Source organism: Amblyomma maculatum, chromosome 9 (assembly GCF_055883805.1).
Source record: "Amblyomma maculatum isolate TAMU_Amacu chromosome 9, ASM5588380v1, whole genome shotgun sequence".
Taxonomy (NCBI): Eukaryota; Metazoa; Arthropoda; class Arachnida; order Ixodida; family Ixodidae; genus Amblyomma; species Amblyomma maculatum.
The window spans coordinates 31419104-31443151 of record NC_139352.1 but is presented as its reverse complement, the minus strand read 5'-3'; the positions used below and the strand labels follow the sequence as shown (position 1 = coordinate 31443151).

The 24048-nt window shown below is 46.4% G+C and overlaps 1 protein-coding gene and 1 non-coding gene across 2 annotated transcripts in view; both read right to left on the bottom strand.

Moving 5' to 3' along the window:
* Positions 1-24048, bottom strand: part of LOC146178763 (uncharacterized) — a 95332-nt gene that overhangs the window by 53390 nt on the left and 17894 nt on the right. The gene's annotated exons all lie outside the window — the stretch shown is intronic.
* On the bottom strand, positions 6689-6761 carry TRNAS-CGA (transfer RNA serine (anticodon CGA)). The gene has a single exon. It is a non-coding gene; the product is annotated as a tRNA-Ser (tRNA).

Genomic DNA, 24048 nt, shown 5'->3' with positions numbered 1-24048 from the left:
ACGTACAGCAACAACTGGGACAGAATTGGGGACAGAATCCTTTCCTCGAAGATAATCCTTCCGCTTTCTCCTCTTCAGTCGCTGTTCCCCTTCACGCCGCGTTACGCCGGCTTTGGCCCGAATCGGGCCACCCACCCCCGCGAAGCCCTTATAACTGCCACTCTCGTACAAAGTCGAGCTTCCGCACTCTTCCGCCTCTAAAGAAGGCGCCCAGGTCTTTCGAGCTCTGTCTCGGTGCCGCGTAATGGCGAGGCGAACACGCTGTTTTTCCGCGCGGCGGAACCGATTGCGCGCCCCCGTCCGAGGAAAGCGGCGGCGTTCGTTCCTTCGTTGGTCGTGGCCTGATCGGTCGCTGTTGTTCGCCGCCTCCTGCTTCGACGTCGTCTTGGTCGTCGCGCGTGGCTTCCCGCCAGGAATGGCGGCGTCCCCTCCTCGAAGGCATGCGACGCTCTTTCTCCGGACGCGCTCCATTGACTGCCGCCGCAGCCGCCGCAGCGGCAGGCTTTGTCGCGCGTCTTTCGGGGCGGCACACTTCCCTTGTTGCTCTTGTTGCTCTGTTTGTTGCCATTGCCCCAGCTTCGCCTGATGCCGAGGATGCACAAAGGTGGCCCTGAGCCATTGGGAGTTGTTCCCTGCAATTCTTTTGCCGTACTTTACTCTCGGTCCGACAAAGCGTCGCAAACGGTCGCATTAGGGTGGGACGACGCGGTGCCGCGCTACGGATTCCTGAGAGCCACGGATTTTGGCGCCAGTCAGCCCCACCGTCGTGCTCGTGTGGCAGAAAGACAAAAGAGCTCTTTTTAGAAAGTATTTCAGAGTGAACACTTACAAATTGTGAATTAAATGGTGATATCGCTACAAAGTGGTCATATGAAGCGTTCATTGATGCAGTACGAAAATAACCCCAATCTTCCCTACCTGCCTTAAGAAGAGAGAGAAAGAAGTATAGAGAGTGGCGTTGAATTCATCTGTGCCTTGAGGGTGCTTGAAGGATGAAGACACCCTGGCATGCGTAAAAAAAAAAAATAATAATAATAATAAACCAGCAAGATCGCATCGCTCACTTGGTGATCAGCATGATTCGAGTACTGCTGCGTATTCAATCATCTTACATCGTCTAGCACTCACCTTTCTAAATCACGCCCGCGGCAATTTTTAACGTTGGAGAAAATCCGGCGAACGTACACGTTCAAGGGTGATCGTCAGTCCGACAAGCTGCGCAGCGATGGAAGCAGTCTGCCTGTGGCGCTTATGATTGATGCGTCCGAAAAGTGCCGCACGCGATTTCTGAGCGCCTCAAAAACATCCTTAATCTTCTCAAAAACAATGGCTGATAGCCTAAACCGTTGTAAACTTCCCCTGCCTAATACATCGGAATCACTAGGACATGTCAAATTTGGCACATTACTCCGCACGTAACACTTTTCGACACTGCTTATATATCTCTAAGATTCGAAATACTCTCTTCAACCCAATCCAGCGTTTATCAGTTTATTTTCTTTTCTACATTTTCTTCGGTCACTCGGGTAAGTTCAATCTTATCTGCGGTATATGCTGTCTACATGTTTTGAAAGAAAAACAAGAGAAAATTGCCTGTAATGGTGATGTCGACTGTAGGTTGGGAGGTTGTGACAGCGAGTGCCAAGCTCAGCAACGTATATTTCAGCTTATTATGGCCACCTATTAAATAAACATATTTGTTACTAGTGCTGCCATGATTTTAGAGGGAGTGATGACGGGGGAGAATATATACGCGACATTACTTGTTTTCTTTTTTCTAATAAATACTTCATATACTACACTATCTCCTTCCAAAAAGTTGTTATTCTCGGAACTAAAGTCGCAAAATATGTCAGCTCCACCATCAGCACTCCATCGCGACCAGCTGCACGTGTCTCATTGTGGACGGAGTGGCCTCACCTCTAAAACATTCCGTCATGAGACGAGTGCTCCTTGGCTCACGCACTTTTTCTTTTCTTTTTCCCAGATCAGCGATTGACTTCATTCAAAGGCAATGCACAAAAGACTGACAAGGACGCTCAGACAAAATAGCCTTCAGTTTGCACTTTTGTACATACTGTGCAACATGTAATACATCGCTCTTGTTTAACTCGCTGAAAAGTGCACGTCCACCGCAGCGGCGACACACCGGCGAGCAGCAGTGGCCGAAAGTAGGCCACCTGTGGGGCTGCTGTGTAAAGCGGCGCTTTGTCAAACGAGATATCGGCGTAAAAGGAACGAAAGCAGGAAAGAAGCCATACAGGCGGCGCCAGCTGTGTAGGCGGCTCTTTTTACGGCCGGATTCGTTCCGCATAGGTCGTTCGCTTTGCTTGACGTGAGCCGGCTTGGTTAGTATGTAACGGGAGTATTTTCCCTTTCCATCTTTTCGTGCGAGATTATCAAGCATTAGCCTTGTACGTGCCTTTTACGTCTAAGTGAAATAAACCACAAATGAATGCTGCTGGTGTTAGAGCGCACGCATAAGGCTCCTAAATATTGGTCATGTAGGTACAGTCTCAATCAGACTTAGTGGGAACGCGGCTCCGCTTGGCTGCGCATGCGCGAAGCATCACTGCGCCCAAGCGTGCAGCAAAATCACGCAAAATAGTTGACAGCCCGAAGCAGCACTTCAAGGTCCCCGTAATCATGCGCCACTCAGCATTGATTCGTGGTTAGGTTATGTTCAATGCCACACAGTACGTGGGTGGCCGCGCGGAACCGTGTTCACGGTAAGTGTGACTGACACTGTATACTGACATATTTCCATTTGACAACCGAATGGCATGCATTCATATACACATGGCCTCGTGCAAATTCTGGGTCACTTGAACTCCTTGAAACTCGCGCGGGTCGAGACTGACTTCATCTCATTCATACTTGAATTTAAGAAGAAATGAAACTAAGTCGACTTTCTATAGCTCTGCCCCTACACGGCGGGAGACACGGAGTAATGTTGACCTGAGTTGATGTGATCACGCACCCGAATTCGCACGCATTCACAAGTTCAGGTTTGAGCTGACTCACAAGCTCACATTTACACAGGGTTGCACACAATTGAATAAGCGGTCGTCGAAGCCAGGATTAGATTCCTCATATTGGGGCACATAGTCGAGCGCCCTAACCGTACCCCGCCGGGGTGGGGCAGTGGTTAGGAGCGCTCGACTACGGGGCCGAAAAGCAGCCGAGGCGGCACTTTTCGGTGGAGGCGAAAAACTAGGCGCCGGTGTGCTGTACATTGTAGTGCACGTTAAAGACCCCTGGTGAACGATATTTCCGGAGTCCTCCACTACGCCGTCTGCCATAACCTGAGTCGCTTTGGGACGTTAAACCTGAAAATCAAACCAAACCAAATAAAACGGATACGATCAACACTTAGCTGGATACAGATTTCCAAAAGATCGCCGCTTTTCAGCTGAACCAGGTGATATCAAAGTGGAGAAAAAATGTCTGAACCGTGCCAAAATGATCGTTCAATCGTTTTGTCGTTACAAGTATTTCTGTGCTATCGCAGTATTTTACTGTATGCAGTACTCTTTGTATTTCGCTGCAGTTATGTCGCAGCAACAAGGGACGTACAGTATAATTTTGCAGAAAGTTCGATCTGCTCTTGCTTAAAGTTCATAGTCTAAAAATTCTGCACGAATTTTCTTGTGAAGAAAAAAATGTTTTCTTACATTTTTCAACTGGAATGATCGATCTAGAGCACCTTGTCTACCCTATATGTTTCTGTTTTCTCATCGGTGGAGAATAGCGAGACCGAAAGACTAACAAAAACTATTCAAAATTGAGAATGCGTATTTCTTGATTACGATGTTTGTCACAGAGCATCACAGATGGGGTACAACGCGTCTACTATTAAAAAAAAAAAAGAGGAAAAAAAATGCGTGAACATGATGATATTATTAAGCACGACAAAAATGTAGTGCACCTAGGAAGTAAATTAGGAGGTACTGCAGCTCATCATGGCGAAAGGCTAAAAAGCCGGCCCTAAAATAAAATCGTTTTCCATAATCTCGCGGGGTAGGAATTGCGAACTTTTGAAGCTTTCGGAAGTGGCTGCGTTTAGACATGATGCTGCCGGTGGACTCCTTGCCCCACAAATACCGTTCTATTTTTTTTTTTCCTATCGTTTTGGATTGAGCCACTCTGCGTTGAATTTAACTGCTTCTGCGCCGACTTGGTAATAGCTCTGACTCAAGCGAGGAAATTTGTCATCGGATTTGAATGCACTCAAGTTTACGCAGTAATGAGGCCTGAATCCCTATAACTCGCATCCCGTCCTAGGCTTTCGTGCAGACTGCAGCCTGATGTTGAATACGCCGCAAAACCGAACTACACGACGCGCGCGTGTCAAGTTTGTGTCTGTGTAAGACTTGGTAGGTACACACTTTCGATACGTCGGGGACAATAGAGCTCTAATAAGTATGTGATCTAGTTCTACGCAAGAACCTGCTTTGTCATTTGTAGTCCCTTTTCTTTTCAATAGGGAACAAGCGTGTCTGATGGACAAGTTGTTAAGAACGCTGGATAAGAAAATAAAATCGTATACACCCGGATCACATGCATGCTTTGGGAAAATCCAGGTGGCGCGTTGTAGTGAGTACTTATACATATTTGCGTTGCTCACAGTGCTATATGATTTGTGCCTTTAACAGGCTGCCGATATCCGGAATCACAATTTAATTAGTTACGTATTTAGATAAAAATATAATGGCGCAAATACATATGATATTACAGCCTACCTCGGATGCGCCCGTTCGGCGGCTATGCCGCATCACCGTTGATGCCGTTGCCGGACTAACCGAACGGGAGTCACGAGGGGGTCACGAGCGAAAAAGAATTTCTCATAAAAAGAGAGAAAAGAGCTGCGAGCCCTGCGCCGCTTATTCGTGGCTCTTCTTTCCCTTCTCAGAAATACCCTTAGGCTCGTGCGCAAAATAACGAGTGCTTCAAATTGCAAATACATACATACATACATACATACATACATACATACATACATACATACATACATACATACATACATACATACATACATACATACATACATACATACATACATACATACATACATACATACATACATACATACATACATACATACATACATACATACATACATACATACATACATACATACATACATACATACATACATACATACATACATACATACATACATACATACATACATACATACATACATACATACATCTCTAAATTTCCTTGCCTCAATACATTGCAAAAACGAATAAATAGCATCCCTCAAATTTCGCATAATTGATTATCGTAATGTCCTTACAATTTTTAACCAGTGTGACTGATACCTAAACCGGCTGAAAGAAGTCTTATAGAGAAGGAGGCAAAAAGCTCTGCCTACGTCTCTCGGCGCACTAAACATGCAGATCTCTCCGTGTGATGCTGCGACTAGTACCTGGTATTGTTGATTTAGAATTAGTTAAAGACACAGCCCTGCGCCTTGAACACGTCCTCGGTTCTTGATGCAATGGGTCTTCGACTGCGCGAGCTACAAAAGCCTTAATATATTCTCACGGACACAGGGTTGATAAAGATCCTTTGAAACTCATCTGTGTGTGTGGAAGTGTGTCACCGATTTTTTCATTCGTTTTAGCGCCCGTTGCTGGATTTCGCGTCGTCGTTGTTGTCCCTCGTAGCCAGCTCCACTTTCACTCCCACCTTCCTTTCTTCCCTTACGGCGCGATTCAGGTGTCCGCAGAAACAAGAGTGACAGATACTGCGCCTTCCCATCCCTGTGAACCACTTATGAAAAGCACGCTTCAGAGCTCAAGTGGAAGCCGTGACCATACATGGTATACATTTCAAAGATAAGTTGTAGACGTGACCACACTGGTACACACTGCAATGATAGAGGTCTGGACTACGAAACTAGCTGTATATACGGAAACTACGTCAAAATATGATGCTATTTTCTGTGAGTGTGTGAATTCTCGGTTACTGCACATGTTACCCTACAGTTCGGGACCCAAGGGCTGAAGGGTGGCAGTTCCTGACCCTACGGGGCTGGCACGGTAGGTCAACACCGCTTGCAGCAGGGGCTAGCCAGCCACCGAATGTTTTATCTGTTGTAGGCCGTCATTGCACCTGCCACCGCTTAGGTGGTGGACGACGGCTGTTGTTGCGGGGCGCGTCTTTCTCTCCCTCTTCGTTTTCTTTCTTCTCTATTTTCTCTTCTGCACGCACCAGGCAGCGGAGAGGCGGCTCAGCTACAGAGCCAGTAGCAGGCACGTGCATTTTCTTTTCCTTCTTCCTACAGCCACAACAACAACAACAGTTCGGTGTGGGCCCTCAGTCAAAGAGAAAAGCATCATATTTTTCACACACACACACACACACACACACACACACACACACACACACACACACACACACACACACACACACACACACACACATACATACACACACACATATATATATATATATATATATATATATATACATATATATATATATATATATATATATATATATATATATATATGAATTAAAGAAGCCAACAGTCGGCGAGGCCAAGGAAAGCATTGGGGATTGTACTTTGTCTTATATTATTATTATTTTTTTATTTTTTACTTCGATAATCCCAAATTAGTAATGTAATCTGTTCAGGGGAAAGATAGTTAAACACAAAGTAGAAGAAAAAACAACGTGCCGATGGTGGGATCCGAACCCACGACCTCCGAATATCGCGTCCGGTGCTCTACCAACTGAGCTACATCGGCCGCTGTCCCCCCTGCTACTTTCTTGGGTATTAATGTTGTCTGTATACGAACCTTGAGAGTGTTCACCATATACATATATATATATATATATATATATATATATATATATATATATATATATATATATATATATATATATATATATATATATATATATATATATATATATATATATATATACATATATATATATATATATATATATATATATATATATATATATATATATATATATATATATATATATATATATATATATATATATATATATATATATATATATATATATATATCATATTATGGTATCAATATGTTATGTAGTTAGCGTATGTACAGCTAGTTTGATAGTCCGGATCTCTAGCCGATCGTCCCTTGGCTTTCGAGGAAGGATTGGCCAGGATCTAGCCCCCTCATTTTCCGTTAAAACATACTGTTAAAAATTCGATGAGACGCTTGCTAACTTTGGCTAGAGCGTTTTCAAGTATTTAAAGGTGTTTGCGAAGGTTCTTTCTTCTCGTCTGAAATTTGTGGCATTAGTCTCAATTCGACGCGCAACGTTCCTATGGGCCCACGCGCTGCCTCCCGCAACATCCCGATAACTAATTGCTCTCATCAGTTCTTCGATCACTAAGCTTCCTTCATGGCACTCAACAACTTTTAGTGGAGTGTTTCTTGAAGAAATATGTGTGAAAGATAAAATAGTTGTCTGTAATTGTACATACATGTCTTGCTCGACATCTTTGTCAATCTGCCCCTCAGGGGTGGCGCAGTGGTTGCGGCGCTCGACTACTGCTCCCAAGGACGCGTGATCGAATCCCGGCCTCGGCGGCCGCTTTTCTATGGAGGCGAAAAGCAAGGCGCCCGTGTGCTATGCGATGTGATCGCTGTGCGATGCCAGGTGATCGAAATTTCTGGAGTCCTCCACTACGGCGTCTTTTATAGCCTGAGTCGCTTTGGGACGTTAAACCCCACAAGCCAACGAAATCAACCAACCTTTGTCAATATATCAAAAAAGGTGAAGCAGCTGATGAGCTGTGCTCAAATTTCGCATTAGGAAGTAACGTAATCGTCGGCCAACGTTTTTTCCTTCCTCTTCTCTTCATCGTCGTCCTCATCAGGAATAGCATTCTAGGCTCAGCACCAAGCAAATATCTCCAGCTATCATTGAAATCGACCTCTCCCTCCTCTCTCTCACTCTGGAGAAAGCCACTCGCGCGCTCCAAACCTTTAGCAAACTCGCGAATTTATTTGGTCCTCGTTTACTAGTGTGCGAATGAGAAATCAGCGAAAGACGTTGGTTGAGTGATGCTCACTGATACGCAACGCTGTCCTCTATTTGCTTCCTGCATATATATATTTAATTTTACAGGGTTCTTTCTGGGGCCGCGCGACCGGCATATCGTTCGGCTCGAGTGAGTCGATGCGGCACCGCACGCGTGCATCGTTGTGGAACACGCGGAACGCCTTGCGCGCCTTTCGATGATACGCCCGTATGATTTCTTTCCAGCTAATTGCAAACAGCACCGCGGAAGCTGCACGTGCTTGTTTTTCATTTAATAAAGTAACATCGTGTCCAGAACCGGGTTAAGTGGAGATATATGGGAGAGGCCTTCGCCCTGCAGTGGGTATAATCAGGCTGATGATTATGATGATGATGATGATCATGATGGTGATGTGTTAATTCTCTGTGTATACCAGTCCTGCATCGCTTATTTCGTTTATTTTGGGCTAGGTCCAGACCTGCAGCTGTCCCGCAGCCTAGTGGTTGGAAATAGCATACAAACAGCATTCACGTTGCTATCAAATTTCATTTTCTACGACATTTAGTGGACGATCAGACGAGGAGAGTACAAATTAACGACATGAGACAAGTGGAAACAAATCACTGCAAAGTATTATGCAATATTAGCAAGTTTCTCCTCCGCATTCTATTCAATGCCCCTTTCTTAAGAGAAAGAGAGTTTTTGGGAAGATAGTTTATTCCAAGAAATGAACGATACAGACCGATGTTATACGGCGAACGAATAGCTTCGGTAGGCGCAGTGTGAGAGCACAACACAACAATGAAAAAAAAAAAAAAAGAAATAAGGAAAAGGACACACCCATAGTTTCCTATATTACCTGCGCAGCGTGTTAGACACAAGGAAAACCGAAGCATTGATCTGATGTGCTGAACACGTGAGTAGACAGTTATCACGCAGTACGAATTTCACAGGACTGTCTCACGCGTGATTTGAATACTCATTCCACTCGCGCATACAGAATGAGAAAGCGAGCGACGGCTTGGGAAAGGGGTCACGTCGCATAAAACGATTCCACTACGGTTGTCGATAGGGCGACGAAGTCTACGCAAACCACTCTGAAAAACCGTAGCAAAATGTGAACTAGTGCAGCAGAGCTAGCTCGTTTTATTTTATTTATTTATTTTTTTTGCAAGCGCATCGTACTGTATACTTCGCGATGGTGCCGATCGTCACGTATAGAGGACGTTACGCGACATTTAAACGAGAAATTTTCAAACATGGCAGTGAGCGTATACGCGCGCTGAATAGCGCCGAACATAACGACAGCACGGACATAAAAAATGCAAACATATGTTAGTTCGGACATAAGCTGGGGCAACCATACGGTTAAATTAAACCCTCACATCTCCGTGCGCTCACTCAGGACACGTTGGGAGATCTCGAAATTTTTAATACCTAACCGAGCACAACGTAGGACGAAGTCGCAGTTGTAAGCATGCCGTTAATAAGGAAGCATATCAGTGTAAATAAAATCACACCGGTTCTGGGTTAACTATAGCAGCCTCAAGACATGAAGCATTGGAAGTACCGATGCACTCTCAATGAGTGCAGCAAGCGGCACTGCACCCATTTAAAGGGTGCATCAGTAACTCAAAACACCATTTGGGAGGGTGTGAGTTATATACAAAGAGGTTTGGGAGGGTGCGAGTTAGATACAAAGAAATACACCTCTAAGGGTGTGATTTTGTTTGCAGTTTACTTTGGGACGCGTATAGAAGGAGCAAAAGGGTACCTAATGGTGGTGGTGCGTGCAATTAGAAGCAACGCGTGCATATGCCCGGAATGACAGTCACGATATTTGTTTTTTGTTTTTGTTTTTTCGCTTCATATATGGCGACGACGCTATTTCGCGCTCGCAGCTGCGCCCGTCACGAGATATTCCGCACTTCGGTGGCGGCGGCAACGGCCGTTTTCCGCGAAGTTTGAGATGGAGCCCGTTGCGGAGCGTTACCGCTGTGGCGAGAGCTGCAATAATGGCTCGAAATGGCCGACGCGAGAACCGTTAGAAGCGTACGTGCGTCTGGTTGCGCCAACGTTCGCGGAAAGTGATTAGCTCTGGAAAGGGAGGCATAACGGTGGAGGTCAGGGGTGAAAGCGCGCGACTTTGGAAGCGACCTGGGCATTTTTTTGCCGCCACCACCTTTAAGCGCTGTTGTCAGCTATTATAGCTGAGCAAAGGAAAAAAGCGGCGAGACACGCAGAGCCCCAAGTTCATGGGATTCCTTTTGTGTAACAATCGTTGACCGCATAGATTTTCCAGGCCAGGTGACGACCGTTCGTAGAACAATGTGCCGACTCTCTCGCTCCCCTCTCGGACGATTATTATTTAACGAGACCCGAGCTTTCAGAAATGCTGCTTGCTCTGCTGGTCACGTCGCCCGGTGTTGACCTTCTGCGCCGACACATTTTACGTAACAAGTTCGTCGTACAACTGAGCTTTTTGTGCGGCTGGTCGTCACATAGGTTATGCTGTACAATGCGACGTAATTGGCCCGAGAGACGAGATGAATGATCATGCTCTCTAGCTGCAAAATAACACTGTGGACTCCACGTACGCGTGTTTTAGTATCTCTGTGGTGTCTCTTTATGCTCTATTTTTTTTTTTTCGTATTGGAAAGTTGCTCAGGGGGGGGGGGGGGGGGGTGTATGTTTTGCACGGTTTTCAGCACTAACAAATTTCAACTCACACAGCTTTCCGTTATTCGCACGCGCAAAATTGTTTAATAGCTCTAACACAACAACAGGTCAAAATTACAGTTATAGACTCGAAATCAGCGATTAGAAACTTTGACGCGGGCCGCATTTCGGCCATAGCAGCAAGAGTGTTGGCCAGTGGTCCACCACCGGCAGAGCAGGTCGCGCTCATTTGGACACCAGCGCACCAGGGGCTGAGGGGGAACGAGAAAGCGCACGTACTGGCCCGAGAATTAGCTACATTCCGGGATCCCAGTGACGACTTATGCGCAACCCCGTACCCCTTGCGCGATGAGGAGCCCCTACAGTTCGACGATGACCTTAATACCTACCAAGGTATCCTAAATCATTAAAAATTAGGCAGATCAGTACTACCAAAAGCGTGTAAGCAACTCACCAAAAGCGAGGAGATTATGTGGCGTAAGCTACAGACTGGAGTATTCCCGAACCCCCAGCTTTACAGCAAGTGGCACCCGGAAATTTTCAGCCCCAGGTGCAAACGTTGCGATAGCGTAGCGGACATGATCCATATGATATGGACGTGTCCTAGATTTGGAGAACCTGACCGAACAGATGAGTCCTGGGAGGCACTACTTCTCAAGCAGGACGAAAAAGGGCAACGAGAAGTCATCCGTCTTGCTCTGGCCGCTGCTCAGATCCAAGGGATCCAGGTCGACGGCTGAGGGGGAGGACATGGTTGGGACAGAGCTTCGCCTCGGTTCCTCACCAACCTTTTGACGGGTGCAATAAATGTTATTTCTCTCTCTCTCTTAATAGCTAGCCGTCTCTTCAACCGCCGGACGACACCAACCAGTAGATGCTCTTTTCTGACTCATGCTTGGTAACTGACGATAGCGAAGGGAAGGTTCGAAGGCGGAAAGCAACAAGTTCGTCGGCTCTGCATGACATCAAAGCCGAAGCCAGTCAATAGGAAAGATCCACGCAATTATACCGGGAAACGAGCACCAGACCTTTCTTAATCCGTATGTATATAGGCTCTGTCCTTTGTTTCGCCTCAGTCGTGCCGACATCGCAAGTTACTGCGGCAGGCAAGAAACTCAGCATCATCAAATAGATGGCGCTGCCTGTCACATTCAGAAGGCGGCAGGATGACCCTGACCTCTGCACCAGCAGGGTACTTTCTTGCGGTGAAGATAAAAGGACCTCCTGCCTCGTCTAAACAAAGGAGAACATTGTACATTTGAAACACCGACTCCCCCCCCCCCCTCTCCCTCTTGCTCAAACTACCCGCCACCTCCAACCCCCGTAATGTATTCGAGAGCGAACCGTAAATCCGCCAAAACTCTGTGCATACTGAGAAAAGACGGTAAACGGAGCGTGAATGGAAGAGCGGTGCGAAAAGCTTCTATATTTATCTGAAAAGTGAAAGCTAAATATAGAAAGGTCAGTGTCAAGGGCCAGCCTCTTTTCGTATAGCATTACTGAAATGAATGAGTGAAGAAAGAAGACTAAAGTAGAAGAGGGGGGAAAAAGCTAGAAACAGAAAGAAAAAGCGGAGATTGTTAAGGAGCCGGCCAGGTCTCTCGACAGCATCCGCAACACGACCACACCCAGTTGCTATACGAGGGAGCCAAGGCATGCCAGCAATATTAAGCAGATAAGGCTGACAGTGAGCCGCAAGACGAGAGATCTGAATGAGGAAAAGGAGTATTCGAGTATGCGCTAGAGTGCACGTTTGAGTTGTTTGCGAGAAGATTCTATTAGAGGCACCAAGAGCTACGGCGTCGTTTCTTGCACCATCCACACGGGAATCCTTTGTACATCAGAACGGAAGTCACGTACACGGATTCCCTGCTTGTTGCTCTGCTAAGGCCTTCTTTACGCTGTTACAGCACGCGCGGCCTTGCATTAGGCAAAGTGAGCCAAGGTGGGCGCCGCCTCCGTGAGCTGGGCTGATATCACGAAGCCGGCTGGCCGATGGTCTCGAAGAAAGAACAAGAGCCTTATTTGTACAGCACTGCGCCGATGCAGTGTGGGTGCTAGGCCTGATGAATATAGTCAGGGTCGCTTTTGTTCAGTTTTCTGTTTCGATATATGCACCGCGACGGGACCTCAGGTGGGGCCGCGGACAAGACGCGTGGGATTCAGCTTATATGCGTGAAATAAGGCCCCAGCAGAGTTATGACCAGCGAGGAGTTGTAATTAAGTCACGCCCACGATGGACTAGAAGAAGTCGCCGGAGAATCGGGCAGAGATAAATTTCCATTTCGTTCCTTGTAATTTTCTAAGCAGGCTTTGTCAGTACGGGAAAGGGAAAAACCCGAAAAGCGGACGTGGGTAGTTACGGAACATTAGCGAAGCCAAGATAATTTGCGGCAGACGAGAATGCCCGTAACAAACTCGAATATTCAATATGTTAGAAATATGCAAAAACTGTGCCGCTTAGTTTATTACGGCCAATTGAAGCAATTACTCATTAATTGCCGTGTCGTTCTTTAGAAATGTTACGCGTGTGTGTACGCAAAGAAAAGCGCCTTTCGACACAGCAACCTGCTTAGGTCAGAAAGGCACAGCAACCTGCTTAGGTTAGAAAGGCTGTCAAAGCTGGCAATATAGATACGGGGATGCCGTCAAAGCATCCAGTAGTGGCGCTTGGACCCCTACAACTACATGGTCCCTGTAACAAGGTTGTAAAACTGATTATAGAGCGCTGAACATAGCCTCAGAACGTTTACATAACCCCGAATTCCTTAACCTGCAGGAATGTCAACAACTTACGGTGGTTATGATTTCGATTAATAAACAGCGACCTGTAAGCCGCAGCTTAACATTTCGGAGTAGGTAAACAGAAATCTAGACACAGCATACTTGGAACGGCTGTAGCGCAGTAAATGTATGCAACTCGTAAATACCATCCGCAGCAATGCCGAGGAAGGTCCAACCAAACAATACAACGAATGCGATTTGGGGAACGTAACCTAAGGCTTCAAACATCTGCAATTTACATACATTATTGACATATTCAATGCACCGTCCTTAAATGGAACTTCCGCTTTATTCAAAGTGCATTCTTGATGGCCAGGATCGACCGCTAAAGAAATAAAAAGGATCCCGCTGGTTGAAATATTCCTTAAATAATAATAATAATAATAATAATAATAATAATAATAATAATAATAATAATAATAATAATAATAATAATAATAATAATAATAATAATAATAATAATAATAATAATAAAGAAAACTGCGATCCCTTTGGACTTTGTTTTATCAAGAGACTATGAACAATATTACACTAAAAGAACGGTGAGAGGCATTTCCTAATTCATTCAAATGCAATGGCAGGATGAAACTTAGTCGCCCTTTAAGCAATGGGCTCAGCTACAAAGTAACGCTTTCAATAGCTGGAGGACGCATGAGGCCAACGGCCTCCAAGTTCTTTAACTGGAACCGGTCAAGACAAAGCCTAGGAGCGTCCCTGTTTTAATTGGACGGCGGCTCTTGCGAGGTACAAAAGCTTTCGAGGTCAAAGAAAATAATAAACGAGGATACGAAGAAAGCCGACAAAGGGAGGAATGCCTGCGCAAATGGAGTTTTGGTTGCGGAGCAATTTTTGACGAAGTCGTGGAACGCCGTGCATCTGCCTAATCGAAGCAATATTAGAGCGACCACTTATGACTGCGCGCACCTTCGGGCGCTCAAACCCGTAGAAACTGAAAAAAGACCAAGTCTTGGACGGTGTATGCTCCTACTCACTACCGCAGAAAGGCGAACAAAAGCAGCACGCCTAAAAGTTTGCCTTCGAGCTTGTGTCGGCGAGCTTGTGTCGGGAGAAAATAACAAGACTTCCCAAATATTGGCCTGAACCGTCAGCCCCCGAACAGAACGTACAGATGGATGAAGTACAGTGAGAGCACTCTGATTTGAACCCACTTAAGAAGTTCTGGTTAGTCAGAACTGATGTTAGGGTAGGCCAACATACTTTAAGCATGCCAAATCCCGATCGGAATCACCTTAATTCTCAATCTGCATAATTAAAACAATTGTCAGTCTCCTTCGAGTTCAAATTCATAAGAATCGGGAGAATATGAAGTAGTCGTAGCAGCCATAATATTCTTCTACTAATTTCAATGTCTTACCGAACCCCCCCCCCCCCCCCCACCTCTCTCTTATTTTCCCCAGCAAGACAAGAGCAAAAATATAAAATTTGTAGGGAATAAATAACCCAGGTACTTCCAACGCGTCACCGCCCATTTCCTGCTTTCATTATAAAAATAAGAAAAAATGATATCAGAAGATCCATTATTGAGTCAATTTGCCGCATGATTTTGACGAACCTTACAAAGAAGAACAAGTACGACAACGTGGACAGTGAGTTAAATTCGGTGTTCTCCCTGCTTCTCTTGTTTTATTTATTTATTTTTTTTTTGCTTCCTCGGACAACCGCAAGCACCCTTACACACCCTTTCACATTCTTCTTTCCTATTTCTCCGGAAATGCATGACTTCAAGAACTGCGTTCATGCGCGGGTGCCTTTGATTGATCAAGTCGCTTTAAACTTGTTTTTTTTTTTTTTTGGACATTTGCAAATCAGTCTTTGACTGGCGTTTGACAAGTCTTCGCTTGGGCCCCTTTCCTTTTAATTTCTCCTTCCTCAGTTCACATTATTTCCACCTTAACTGCTGTATAAGACCTGTATCTTACCGATATTCACCTATGGGGCTGAAACCTGAAGACCAACAAAACGGGTTGTAGCGAATTAGCGGCATTCTAGTTAAAACCAAGGAGACGAAATTCGTATGGGAAAGTCGTGTAAGGCGCAGGCAAGATAACCGATGGCCTCTAAGGGCGACAGAGTGGATTCCAAGAGAATTAATGCTTAGCAGGAAGCCACGGAGCTTTAGGTGGGCGTATTAACTTGAGAAGTTTGCGAGGGTTATATGAGGATGCAGCTAGCACAAGACCGGGCTAATTGGAGGAGTATCGGGGAGTCATCTGCCCTGCAGTGGATGTAGTTCTGCTCCTGCTGATGATGATTTGCACCTTTGTCACTAGAACCTGAGCCCCCCCCCCCCCCCCCCCCCCCCCCCCCCCCTCAGGCGTCGCGGTTCGATCAACGTCGTTTTCCTGCTCTTGCGTTCAAGTTGGGGCTCACCAATTGAAAAGGGGAAATGTAGCCCCACGAGGACAATCACGCCTTCAAAATACATATCCTGGAGGACGTGGTATGTGATTTCACGTGATGAGTATGATTTAGTGCCTCAACCAACGCCACTGAATGGTTGTGCGTGTGGGGGGCGGGGAGGGTAGGGGGAGTAGAAAGCATTCCTCGGCAAACAAACGATCCAGTCACACAATATATCCCTCGGTGAAAGAAAGAACAGCCCCTGCGATGCAGTATCCGGCACGACAGGCGGGTGGCTTTGCCAGCAGATTCGCGCACATGCCGGACAGCCTGGCGGGAAAGGGTGGCGCTTACGTTCGAGCCAATACGGTACCCAACCGGAGCTCTCAGCCTGTTGCGCAAGCCGTTCTCCCTACCGCGCGCGCGCGCGCCGCGCCGGCGTCTGGCCAGTTTGGGCGAGGCCAGCGCGGAGAACAAGTTTTCACCGGCGCTATTTTTCCAGCGGGGAGCCCCATTCAGAGTTTCGCGACGACCGTCATTACGAAGCTCGACGCTACGCGTGCCTCGGGCGTCCGAGAACGCTTGCGTGACCGCGGGTACACAACGGCGCTCTTTGGGGGCCTAGACTCGCCAGCCACAGAGCACTGCCACTGCTTCCTGTGTGTATACAATTAACCGCGAGGGGTAATCTGGCGCTGCGATCGCTTGTTCCTCCTCTTCGCGCCGACTGCGGTCACGCAGTGATTTACGAGGGCCTCTCGCGTTCCTCCCCACTTTTTTTACCAAGGTGAAGGTTGGAACGTTTGCTTCGCGTATTAAAAGCGCTGAGAACATTTTTCATTCCGCCGGACGCAAAGAAGACGGCACTTGCTTTGAAGAGTGAGCTTGAATGCAAGAATATTGATGCCTGTTTTGGAAGTTGTCCGAGTGGCGACTGGTCGGTGCAAATGCACGCGTTTGCGGCTACAATATATAATATGCAAAATATAGCAAATGTAGCATAAGCTCGCTTTATGGTGGCGCACAAAATCATCCTGTAAGGCCCTCTAACGACCATTCTGCCGACTTAGATTTAGCGCCATGTGCAATGAATCAGAATTCCCCTACGTAAGCCTGTTATGCCAAACTGCGGTGCGGGTGTGGACACTTTTATTTTTCCATTTTTTTTTCTTCCCACTCTAACATATCCATCGCGAATTACATGCACAGGCTTTGTGAAACTTTTAAAGCACTGGGAGTCACTGCTGAGCTGCACTGTAGGCTCGTAGATTGCTATTGTTCTAAATCTCCTTAAAGGAAGATTTTTGTCCTAACCTCTCCAACGGCAAGGACTTCCATGAATGCTGAAGGAGCGCCACTAGACGGCTTATAAGCGAACACACTGGGCTCTCAATTTTTCCGTAGGATGCATTGTTACACACACTAAATGAAATCGTGGTTATTAGCGACACAAATGTTTCAAAATGGCTGAAAAAAAAAAAAAAACGGTCAGAACAACTCCATTCGATTATTTTTTCGAATAAAAATCGGTTTGGTTTGGTGTGTGGGTTTTAACGTCCTAAAGCGACTCGGGCTATGAAAGACGCCGTATGGAGAATTCCGGAAATTTCGACTCCTTGGGGTTTTTGAACGTGATAACGCTGGTGTGTGTGCCTCGCCTTTCTGGTCATTGACCAGCGCTCCACCATGTCTCTTCGCCAGCGCTAACGCGGGTTTGTGTCTGCATCTCGCCTCTCTTCTCTTTACTTGCGCTCTAACGCCCAACATCGAGATGAATTACCAGCTCTCCTAATAGGAAGTTTTAATGCATTACAACGTTAGAGGCGCGGGAAAATGAATTACCAGTAATTCTGCACTACGATGTCGGAAGCGCGGCGATTGCGATCATACATGGCAAAATTACTTTTGAAAAGGAAATAAATTACGTTACTAATTACTTTGCTCAAAATCGCAGACAAGTAATAATTACATTACTCATTACTGCTCCTAAAAAGTTATTAAATTACATTGCAATTAATTCGACTTGTAATTCAATTACTTTTAAATTACTTTCTAGTTTTTCTCCATGCAAAAACTAAGTAAAGCTAGCAAACAAAACAAGAACTTGTTCTCCAGACACGAAGCACGTACATTCTTTCGTCTTCCCACCAAATTCCGCCCCAGAGAACTATTTCTTCCCTCTTTCCTACAGCACCTGAAGTTGAAAAAAGAATACAACCCCAAAAAGAAAAACAACAACAAAAGCAGAAGCATGATCGAACGGTCGTGAAATGAGAGGCGAACCCAGTGTCTTGCTGGCCCGGAGCTGTCTCCGCCACTTGAAGGTCCCGAAGCAGCTAGGTTATTTATTGCTTCCGTAATCCCAAGAATCGTCCTCATCACCTTGCGCTCAGTAATGCTCACGAAACGGCGGCTCACGGCATGGACACTTCTGCCTGTCTACTTCGCCCCAACCCTCCTTCGCCCTGTGGTGACCCAGGCGCCACTGTTCCCTAGCCGACGCAACACGCCGCGCTTCCAACTAGTTTTCAACTCCGGCTTTCTTGCACCATCTGTCCCTTCGGCATTGACGCCTTGTTTCCTGCTGCTTGGAGAAAGGTTGCCATGGGATAGCCGCACTCTGAACTGCTACACAGGAGGTCTCAAGCGCACTGTTTCGTTTTGTCTCGTTTTGTCAATCCGTTACGCTGGCTTCGGCTTGCGGCCTGTCGTTCCTGCTTTCGCAGCACTCTATTTTGTTGTCTACTGAAGGAGAATAGCGGTGTATTTTAGTAAAAGTAATTTCGAATGGAATTAATTACTTTTGCTGCGAAATTACTGCCAGAAAGTAATTAATTACATTACTAAATTACCAAAAAGAAAACGTAATTCATTACATTACAAATTACTGGAAAAAGTAATTAAACTACAGTAATTTCATTACCGTAATTCAATTACTACCATGTATGATTACAGGACGCGGGATCGAATCCCGGCCTCGGCGGCCGCTTTTCGATGGAGGCGAAAAGCTAGGCGCCCATGTGCTGTGCGATGTCAGTGCACGTTAAACAACCCCAGGTGGTCGAAATTTCCGGCGTCCTCCACTACGGCGTCTCTCATAGCTTGAGTCGCTTTCGGACGTTAAACCCCAAAACCAAAACCAAAAAAACAAACCATGTATGATTACGATGAAACGTAGTATCCGTACGCACCAAGCAGACCTTCCTTGAAATTGCGCGCGTTATCAGAACCTTCATCTGCTATTCTTCTCACGGAAACACCCACTAAAGACCCTGAACTCCAGTTATGCTTCCTTCCATACCTACTAATATTTCGCCCTCTTTTTCTAGCTAACCTTAATGACGCGAATAACCTACCTTCTCATTACATGTAGTACGCAGTTGTGCCATTCGTGGCAATTTATACAGCGCAAAGTTCTTAAGGACAAATATCGGTTGTTGCGCAGCTTGGCTCTTAGTTCCGGGTGGGTTGCATTCTAATTGCATTTCCCAAGTTAGCCAAAACCATGGACCCAATACTTACCCTGTTGGCAATACCTGGTCCCACATAGATATGATCCCAATGCTGGCAATACCCGGTCCCACATAGATATGATCCCAATGCTGGCAATACCCGGTCCTACATAGATATGATCCCAATATTGGCCATATGGTTCTTGCTGCCTGGGTTGACGGTTTGAGCGCATTCAAGATATTTCTGAGGAAATCTGAGGCCGAGTCGAGGTCTACAGCGCATTCGCTAATTTTATTTCACGCAGCGTGATATTGTAAAGATAAAAGCGCTCTTTATGTTTGGACAGGGAAATCCGGCTTTGGGCATCGACTCTCAACCAGGTGAGTAGTGCGGACGCAAAGTAGGCTGCGCAAAAAACCATGGCATACGTTTCGTTCTACGCACTTCTTCATTTAAACAGTGCAATTCGTTTATTTACATGCACCCACATCAAATATTGCAGTTAAGCACGTAATCTGAAGTAACTGCGCATCACAAGAAATATTTTTTTTTCAAATTTAGTTGGTGAAACACTTGAAACTCAATCAAGTTAAATTATTATAATTAGACGCTAGACTTTAAATTAGCGCCATTTCGGGGGAGCTCAATAAGGTAAGCTAAGAACGCCTCCGAAGTCACATGTACATTTCAATACTCCCGGCTTCACGTTGAGCCCTCGTGGAGGCAGACACGCAATAATTAACGCAGCTGTTCGCCCGAAATCTTTGCTATTGGTTGACCGGCATTTTGACTGCCGTTTCGCTAAGTTTTCATAGTTCTTTCCTTGGCAGTCCGTGGACTGTACTGGGGTCATGAGTAAAAATTAAGCTGCCTACAATACAAATAATCAAAGAGAAATAATTAATTCAAAGAGAACCGAGCAAATATTTTGCTTTAGGAGCCAAATTCAACAAAATAAACCGCGAGGAAATCGCACTAGGAGCATTAGAAACAAAATAAAACGTATAAAAAAAGGATTTACGAATACAAGGTATACTTTAAAGACCTGTTTACCAACCCCTCCTACAATACGTGAGGGATATTAAGTTGCCGCCTACCTAAGTCACTTCCACTGTAACGAAACGGGCCTACGCGGTCATGCCCGTTAGTCCCGAGCGTGCAGCCCCCCACCGAGAGAGGGCGTATGGGAAGCCGATGTCGCAAAGGGGCGCTGAAGAGACGACCGCGGTGAGATATACGACGTATAAGGTACGTGACCATGCCCCTCACGGCCAAGGTACATACCGGTTCCAGAACTCTTCGCGGCTGGGGCTGCTCAGCAGTGAGAGCGCATGCAATTTGTTATTGCGGCGTCATGCCTTTTGCTTCTTGTCTGTTCTGTTTGTTATTTGGTGCAACGGCAACCTCCACAACTGTAAAGTAGCGACAGCGACCTACAACCCAAGAACCTAAAAAAAAAAAATTCCTTATCCAGGTCGGCCAACGAAGCCACTTGGCTTCCTCCTTTTATACCCGTCACTCGGGTCAACGGCAGATCTTGTGCGGAGTGTCGGTGAGTGCGTTGGGTCCGTGTTGGATGTCTTTTGCTGACACGGGCAAGAACAGAAAACTAGATGTCGCAAAGGTTCCAGGACGACCTAATGGGTGGAGGAGGAGCGGTTGTATCTTCGGGCCGACGGCGCAGACTGCCCCGTTGACCCTGACGAGACATCTTCCGTCAGCCGGTGTGACATCGCCACTGGGAGAGGCGGCGGAGGAGGAGTGGTCTGTGTCCCCGTGGCAGTCACTACGAGTCCGCGGCGAGCGCTTTTGGAATGCTGATGTTCGCGTCTACGTTCTACAGAGGAAACATGTTCCGAAATGCATCCACTGCGTGTCGCCCTGGATACGTCGGCCAAATATGCAAGGTCAGACGTCTACCAGCGGTGTCTGAAGAAAAACAGGAGCTGGGCTCGGGGCAAAAAGAAAAACAGAACAGTTCTGTGTTGAGCGTGGCTCGTCGTTTCAAGAGAGCTGCTGCGGACGCTCTGTAGGGTTAGTTCGAAAGATGGTCAGAAGCTAGGTTTGCAAGAGAGACAGGTCGCCGAAGTATCTTGATCCTGGTTATAGATTCTTTAACGAAGGTAGGCCCATTTCAAAACAGTGATCCCGATTGAGGAATAACGCTGGATGCAATTTAAACGGATGATAATTACTACGGAAAAGACAGCGGCACAAAGTGAAATAGTGATAATTAGAAGATAACGGACAAAGACGAGATGCGGACAAGCGCTGTCCTTCCACAAACTTTTATTGTGGCCACTTGAAAAGTGTGCATGTCGGACGGACCAGTGTGTTCGTTTTCACATGCACAAATATGGTTTGTCTGGGAGAGCTATAGAAACAGCACTACATAGTTCTTGCAAGTCTATAGAAATCCGGTCGGATTCCACGAGTTTCCGTATATGGCGCATAGTTTATTCTTAAAGACAGTAGTCTCTCTGAATTGCAGGAACTTGATCCTTGCACGTCAAACAGTGATCTCCGAGAAAAACTTCATAACGACTTCATTTTGAATTTTCACGTTATTAGCGTGCTATTTTAGCCTACCATTCACAGACAACCTTCCTGACCAACGTACGTACGTACGTTTCCCACAGCCTAAGAGAACGTGATAGACTACACATCTGCGCATCAATCAAAGGTTGTCTGTACTTACTAGGTAGTAGTGACACCTAGGTAGCAGTGACACCTTACATTCACAAGTTATCATGAAACAAGAAACAAAAAAAAAAGAAAAACACCACGGCCCAGCGTTACCACTTGAAATTGTGTTTTCTGTACACCGAAGCTACCAGAGCCTCGCAAAATTAATTAGCGCTGGTACAGGGTAAGAGCGTAGATGTGAACGTAGGGCACAAATTTACACAAATGAATGCAGCAGAGTTTTACGAAGAGACCCGCAACTAGAGTCTGTATTAATGGTTTCGTATAGTTCCTACGGTAGCTCTGTGGATCACAGTTCCACGACACCATGCAGCCTCGTCACACAGTACTTGAATTTCACAAAGCAGCTGCGACTCTTTGACAGTAGACCAAATTTTGTTCTCAGCTAGTATCAAAGCTGCAATTTAGCGTTGATAAGCCATTACAAAGTGTAGAAACAGCCTTGAAATACTGTTGGGCTCTTTTTTGTTTCGTTTTTGTTTGCAGACTGAGAGGAAAGACAAGTTGAGATAAAAGGATAGCCCGGTCCACCTTTAGCACCGAGTTCGTGCTTCGCAAAGGCGGCTGTGACAAAGATGGAAAAATGTGTATATAGCACGATAGCGCAGAATAAAGGTGTAAACAATACGAAGCAAAAGCGGCGATGATCGACTGCGGGAATGCCCAGATCGTGAGTGTGATTTTTCCTCTGAACAGCACGCGGTCGCAGCACGCACGCCGAGCGAACGAGCTGCAGCGAGGTCATTGACCTCCCAGCTAATGGACTGCAGTGCAGAAGTCCTTTTACACTGCGTCGGGTGGGCTTTGATGTACGTAGTCCGCGCGGTGCTTCTTCTTTTTCTCGCGGCTCATTTTGTGTCAGATCCATTTGGTCGCGACCCATTTTCAAGTTCCAAAGAGAACGTCGTGAACGCTGCTGCGGTCCCTGATGAAGTGGGCGCGGACGTCGACGTTACGGACGATGTGGACCGATTGTACACCTTGACCCACATTTCTAAACGCAGGAATGGTCTTGACCGTGGTTTCTTGGTTCTCAAGCCATGCTTGAGCATCTGGCGCAGTTGGTGGTCCGGCATTGAACGCTTATGGCGCAGCGTCAAGTATTACGTGTTTTGCTGTTCTTCTTCGTCAGCGGAGCACTGCACGCAGTCCAGGTAGAGGGGAGTGGTCAGATGCGTGGGTCAGACGCAGTGGTAGACGAGGGGAGGGGGGGGGGGGGTTAAGGTAAGTCATGAAACATTGCTCACTTGACTGCGTCACATTGCCGCCGCATAACTGTTCTACTCAGATGCACACCTTTCGGTCTGCGAGGCGAAGCGTAAAACCAGAAGGAGTGCTGCCAGGAAAAGGCAAAACCGTGCAAGATATCACCTCTTTCCTCTTTAGCGCACGGCTGGCCAAGAACGTGTAGCATCATTGGCCACGATCGTGTCCGAAAAAACGCACAAAAAGTCGCCACCCTTTGTCTTCTGATTGCTCCCACAAAGAAAATTTAAGAGCTGTACGTTCTGTGCTACGAAGCGTCGCTTCCCCGACGCTAATGGTTAGGGAAGGAGTGGCACTGGAACAACGTAGCGTGGACGCTTCCTCGCTGATAAAAGTCGGAGAGAGACTAACGGAAGCAACAAAACGACCCGTAGTCATGCAGTGGATGCACGCGAACGCGACCGGCATGGGCGCACAATGCGGGTCGCCAGACGACCCATGCAACGCTCGCCGAACGAAGACAGTTGCTCTTCACGATACTGAAGATGCAGCAAGAAGACACCCCAGCGTTCAGCGCAGGCGTCCGACCCGATAACGACGGCCGTTCCCATATGGTTACCTCCAACTTCCGCTTAACATTCGTCTTATTTTCTTTCCTTTACCGCTTCTATTTACAGCTTCTTTTTCCTTTTTTTCTTTTTTGCAAGCCCGCCGCTCGTTTCGAATCACCCATTCCTATCTCCAGCATTACTGGTTCTCTTGGGCGCCCGAGAAGGCGCCTGGAGAGGGACTTGATGTGCGGCGCACGCATTCTTCAGCGCATCCAGCCATCGAGG